The sequence below is a fragment of the Hesperophylax consimilis genome, chromosome 26 (genome assembly GCF_061612785.1).
Source record: "Hesperophylax consimilis isolate HC1 chromosome 26, BYU_Hcon_1.0, whole genome shotgun sequence".
NCBI classification, from domain to species: domain Eukaryota; kingdom Metazoa; phylum Arthropoda; class Insecta; order Trichoptera; family Limnephilidae; genus Hesperophylax; species Hesperophylax consimilis.
In genome coordinates this window covers 3031975-3038655 of record NC_142861.1, presented here as the reverse complement: position 1 = coordinate 3038655, position 6681 = coordinate 3031975, and positions in this window count along the sequence as shown.

Here is a 6681-nt window from a genome sequence, read left to right as displayed (position 1 = left end):
TCCAACAATTTTATACCTCTGTCTCAGACTTAGAGGGCTCGCGTATCGCAGGCTATCATAAACAAAATCTTGAACCACAATCAAAGTGAAGTGTATGTGTGTCATCTGAAACAAAAAACGAAAAAAAAACATTACAAGGGTGGCGTTATCGCCCACTTTGAGAAAGACTGGTCTAAACCAACCTAGGAATCAAAGGGGAAATTGAAACTATTATAATTTATAATCCGCCCGGCCTGGCAGATAAAGCGCTGTGCAATGAGGCAAAGGTCGAGGGTTCGAATTCCAGGACGTGCAACGTACGGTAGTCCAGTGATAGATAGGTGCTTGTTACTCATACTATCGCGTGTCAAGTTGTCCTTCGTCCATAGTATCTTATCCTTATCACGTGCCTACTGATAACGAGCAAATATAACGTGTTTAAAGTATTACTTACTATATTGGAGGGCAGATATGATTAAGTATTTTATTTTTTGTAATGTGCACGGTATCCGGAAACTAGTGGTAAAACATATCAAATAGATGTATGAAATTATCCCAGTAGTAACGGACTTTTTTCGGAATTTAAAAAGAAAGTCCAATTTCTGACTTGATTTACTCGAAAACGTAAATTCCACAAAAAAATTTTAAACTACTTCAAATGTGATATAGGTTTACCAGTTTCCCGCTTGTACCTCTAGTTGCTGGACACCATGTATAAGTAAGGGTTTATATTATAAACCCTTAGTTGGGGAACTAGGAAAATTCGCGGCTTCCAATGTGCAATGTTTTGGTTCAATATATTAATTCTGACGAGAAAAGGAACGTAGACTCTATATATCTATAATACAATACAATAAACAACTTTACGATATATAAACATAAAAATATCAAATAATTAATTACTCAGTCTATTATTAGTATTACGTAAACTGTGTTATTTGTGTTAGGTGTATTGTGTCATTTACGGAACTCCTAAATATTGAGTTTAGGTAAATGGGGGTCCGCTCGTATGTACCCCCATTTGAATATAGTGGACCCCTAATTTTTTTTCTCGCTTACATAGACCCCCAGCAAGCCGATATCGACCCCTGGGGGTCCATATAGACCACTTTGGGAACCTCTGGTTTATAATATAATATACACGCCATAACAAAGGTTCTGTCTTATTAAAAACCCCTTTATAAGTATGTACTCCAACTAGATGCTGATTGGCCTCTGTCATTTAATGTAATGAATTATTGTTATATACGATATTGTTATATATGATATTGTTATATGTGAATTGTCATCCTTCGGTCCAAGAGTGACAAAATGGTTGTTGGATCTAGGCAGGACTTATTCCGAAATGTTACTAAAAAATGTAATTTGATTATTATTTATCACGAACGCCTCTATGCATCTTTATGTATCTTTTTATGTATATTTTATTTATCTTCGTTTTAACATACTTATTTTATCTAGTCTTAAATCCTAGGATTACTTGAAACCTGTAAATTTGACTGTCCTAAAACGGGAATCCTTCCTAGTTGGACAGTCAAAAGCATAACATAGTAATCAATATTATAAAAAAATAAAAATATGTTAGCTCATATTAACTTCCATTTATTATTTCATTAAATATTTTATATTTATATCCCTGTAGGATAACCTACAATTTTTATTATGTCTTCACGGTTTAAAATGTATACAACTTTATAATTTTTATTTTAGTTATAGTTATGCATGTATCAAATAATATGTAAATACTCAGCTATGTGTCTAATCTAATGTCTGTTTTGACACAGGTATATCCTAGTGAGACAGATATCGAAAAACACCTGTAAAACAACTTTATATTGATAATAAAAAATAAATAAAAAAAATAGTCCTGTCACTGAGAGCTCGTTGTACCGTACATTTCTGTTATATGATCGCCCTGGTAGAATCTCACCAAAATCGATACGTTGTTTGAAATGGATTTAGCCGGGTTTGGTGATCAGAGATGAAAAGCCAGGTACTTCTCCAGTTTCCTCTTGTCTATTTCCTTTCCCTCCCATACCCTTTAGCCTCGCAGCGCCCAGTTTTTAAAAAATGTGTTGAATCATAAATTGATTCTTTATTGAAAATTATATATTATTGCATGTTTTCTTAGTATTTTATTTACCTCTCACGTTTGTTTTCCTAAACTCAATGATTTCATAATTTCCATAGCGCTTCAATGATCTCTAACCAATCTCAAAACATTTTGTATTCTAACTGTTTTTTTTCTCTATATTATTGGATGTTCCCCAATAAACTACAAACAATTGGTTTAAAATAAATTAAAAACAAAAGATGTTCAAGAACAAGGATTTTTTCTAAAAATTTTAAATAACAAGGAAAATAGTTAAATAAAATATTTACCTACGGCAATTACGTAACAAAGGTATATAAACATATATTATATTATGTGTGTATTAATTTGGGAGGCGGATTTAGGCACCGCCGCCACGGGAACCATTTATTGGATGACCAATAACCAATAAATGGTTTCCGGGTGGTTTTTGGTGATTTAGCAGCGTGCTCGGGTTTTCTCGGCTGAGGTGTGTCCAGGAAGCACCTGCCCACCAACTGCGTGACGTGCCAGATCGGTAGAGGCCAGTTTGGGGACACCCTTTGACTCTCCAACTGGTCTCTTGAACAATCGCCTTTCACCGCAGTGGGAGGGATATATTCATTTATCCTTCACTCCCAGATACACTGATCCTTAGATTCCTATACAACCTTCATGCATTTTGCCTTCCCAGAACTTCTTCTCCTTCCTTTCCTTAAAAATGACCCTTTACACATCATCCCAAAAGATGACATAGGCCATGAGGGGAATTAGTTTCCTAAGGGCCTCCTTTGTGGGGTAATGTTAAAAAAAGTATTTGTATCGCAATTGATTTCTTATGTAACATATGGGTAAACAAGCAGTAAGAAAGTCACTATAACTTATCATTATTTACAAGATAAGATAAAAAAGAATAATTTGATAACTAATCGTAATAACTCTCATCGTCCAATATGAAAAATTGTTGTGCGATTTTGACAGTTTTGACTTATAAATGTAATTTTATTCGTAAATCGCTCATGTGATTCAATATAGCGTGTGCGAAAATTGGGATTTGAGTTAAAAACGGAGAGATATCCGTGAATTCATCAAGAGGTTGGGAGAAGGTTAAGTTGGTTACTTGTAAAGGAATATGGAAAGTTTTGGAGTTTTCTGGTTATATGGTTATTGATATTGATTTTGATTATGGCCAAGAAGGAAGATACTAGAGTAGTGATGTTCCAGTTAAAATATTAGGTGGAAACTTGAATGGCAAACGGCCAACGTGGGAAATACCCACCTTATACATTACCCCACCGAGAGACAGCCTGGGTTCTCATTGCCTCGCAAAACCTGGTTAGCCATCAATAGGTTAAAGTGCTCCCATAGCCGCTGTGCCCACATGATGCACAAATGGGGCCTTAAAGAGGCGGCGATGTGTGAATGTGGTGCGGTGGAGACCACCGAACATGTGGTCAACGAATACCAGCTCCATTCATTCCCCGGCGGGATTGATGAGGTCCACATGGCGACGCCTGAGGCCCTAGAATGGCTCGCAGACCTAGATGTTCCCCTCTGACCCCCCACCATACGAAAGAATATTTCACCAAAAATGTCAAATATTTATTTATTAAAGGTCAAAATATTTCACCAAAAATGTAGATATACGAATACGAGTAATATGTCTCGGCGCCATTTAGTGGGAAATTTATCACTAACAAAGCCTTTCCTACAAAAATAGAGGTAAAGGTAGTTTACAGATGGAAAAAATATAATAAGCAGTAATTGTTGATTAAAGTACTAGTACATATTGAATTATTTGGCGTGTTGGAAAGTGGTCCGGAGCGTCTGACCGGACATCAGAATCCGTGGGTTCAATTCTCGTCGGCGGCATTTATTTTTACTCGGGAGATATTTTCAATTTGTATTGATATTACAGGCGACTAATTATTGCTTATAATAAAATGAATAATGTTTTCTAGAAACACATTTCGTGTACAATGCATGTTGATGGCTATTATCGTAAACATCTTCCATTATGATAATCCTTTTCGCTTAAAAAAACTCAATATTTGCAACGATGCCATTTTGTTTTTAGGGCACCGCGATTCTCCTGAATAGCAAAAGACTCTTTCCCTTTCACCTCACCCCTCCCCCATTCTGTATGAATGGACTGAATGCATGTTTTTATTATGAAGCCTGGGCGATGGGCGCCAGGAGCGCAGAAACGGAATGAGGTCAGCCAGAACTAGGGTGGATCCGCTAACCTAAATGTTATATTTAGCCGCCTTTTCGTATGACGTCATACATTTCCCCGGAATAGCGATCTCACAAGCAATAACATTATCCTTCGGACAAATAATAGTGCTAAAACCTATTTCTGAGAATTCAAGCGATTCGTATCGCCTTTAAAAATGTAAATGAGTAATTTTCTTCTCGGTACTGAAGGACTTGATGGCAATATTGTGTTTTTTTTTATCTTTGTCGCTTTTGCGAAGACAGGAAAACTAACAACGATTATAAAGTTAATGTTAATGCTTCGTGGAGATAATATTAAAATGATTTGCGAGGAACACGTTGGAAGTTTGTCACGATGTTCGTGTGTGTGATATGTGACGACCTCTGTAGCACAATGGAGGTAACGTTGTGAGTATAAGACTTTGGTCAATGGTTTTATATAATATAAATCAAATACAGAGTTTTCCAATAAGAGGTGTTATTTTGATATTCAATCGTAAAAGATCAATGGTTTCGTTGCTTGTGTGGCACGTAGCGCCGTCTTGTTGAAAGTAAACGTTGTCCAGATCAATACCATCCAATTCCGGCCATAAAAAATCATCAATCATCTCTCGATAGCAATCCATTCACCGTAACTGTTGCTCCAGCCTCATTTTCTAAAAAGTAAGGTCCAATGACTCCGCCGGACCATAAACCGCACCAAACAGTCACACGTTGAGGATAGAGAGGCTTTTCAACAATAACTCTTGGGTTTTCCGAGCCCCAGATGCGACAATTTTGCTTGTTGACGAAGCCACCGAGGTGGAAATGGGCCTCATCACTCAATATGATTTGCATTTGATTCACTCAAGTGAATTTTAATAATTTAAATGCGTTGTTGAAGCGTGTATCGTTCCATTTTGTATGAATGACGTAGTTTGTCAAATGTCAAAAAATAACAACTTCAAAAGTAACATCTACCGAAATAGCAGGCTATTCAAAATAACACCTCTTATTGGAAAACCCTGCATATATTAGAAGTTCTTTAAACCAAAATTTCCTTTGAAAACATAATATTTGTAAGTAGCTAGCTGAAACGGAAACAAAACGCACAAAAAAATTACAGACATACGAAATACAAAATGGTAGAGTTAAATCAGGGCTTCGATAGAATCTGTCAACAACTTCCGGAGGAATAGGTAAGGAGAATACATGCAGCATAGCTATCCTAGTTCCTTGCATACGCTCCTAGCATCTTCAACATATATCTATCCTGTTCTGTTTATTCTATATGCCCTACTAATAACTTGGTTGTGACGTGTGACGCCTCCGAGGTCCTTATCGCCTTGTTTCGTTCGTAGGGATACGCATTCGCCTCAGGGATCTCATTTTCACTATATACAGTCTAGAATTGTACCCACAGACATCTAAATTGGTGGACTTGTACGCTCCAAAATGATGCTTCAAAACATGCAATTTTGGTAAGGTTTTTAGGCAACAAATTAATAAAAGGCTTCAAGTCTATAATAGTCAGGTAAAATTTTAATCACTTATATGGGGTAAAAATTATGAAGCGTAATGATGCCGTTCTATTTGTATAAATAACATTAACTTTAAATTAAATAAATTTAAATGATTCACCACTTCATGGAAAATAAGAAAATGAATCACATCTGCCCTGATGATGGACACTCTAATGCTGTCCGAAACGTTGGCTAAATAAAGAGGTAGCACAACACGGCATAGTACCCCAAAAATTAATCAGTATGTTTTTACGCAGTCAGCAATTTGTTCACCATTGTAAAGATGACTAGTAATTCGTAAAAAGATTTCATTTTCGATGAATTAATAATGATATTTTAATGCCTGTGTACTGTCAGATTCATTTATTAACAAATCGCAGAAAGTGTGTTGGTCGCGCCGTCTCCCGCGCTCCTCGCACTTGGTTTGTTCTCCTTTCCCTGATTGGCTGGCCTATGATTGTACCAGTTATATGCCTTATTGTCACAACATCAGGTTTGGTGTCAGAACACAATTATTATTGTAACAGCTAGCCTTACTTCATTACCAATGGTAATTAGGAGGACTAAGAGAACTCGTGGTAACAATCTTTTAGCTAGAAAAAGACGATGAGAGCTTATTTACTCCCAATGTGAACAAGGCATTCAATACAGTAGGAAGTAGGAACAGAGAATATTTATTTATTTATATATATACGCCTAAAAAGACTTTTACATGATGCAGTGTACATAGAAGAATATTATACAGGAGATACTGACAGTAAATAGATGTAATCCATCGTAAAGTAGGTACAAATACATAGTTGTAAAATTGTGATTACAAGTATTATGAGAAAATATTAAGAAATGATTAAAAAAAAAGAAAACTAAGGAAAAAAAACTAAATATGAAGCAATATTAGTAAAACGTAAGAGC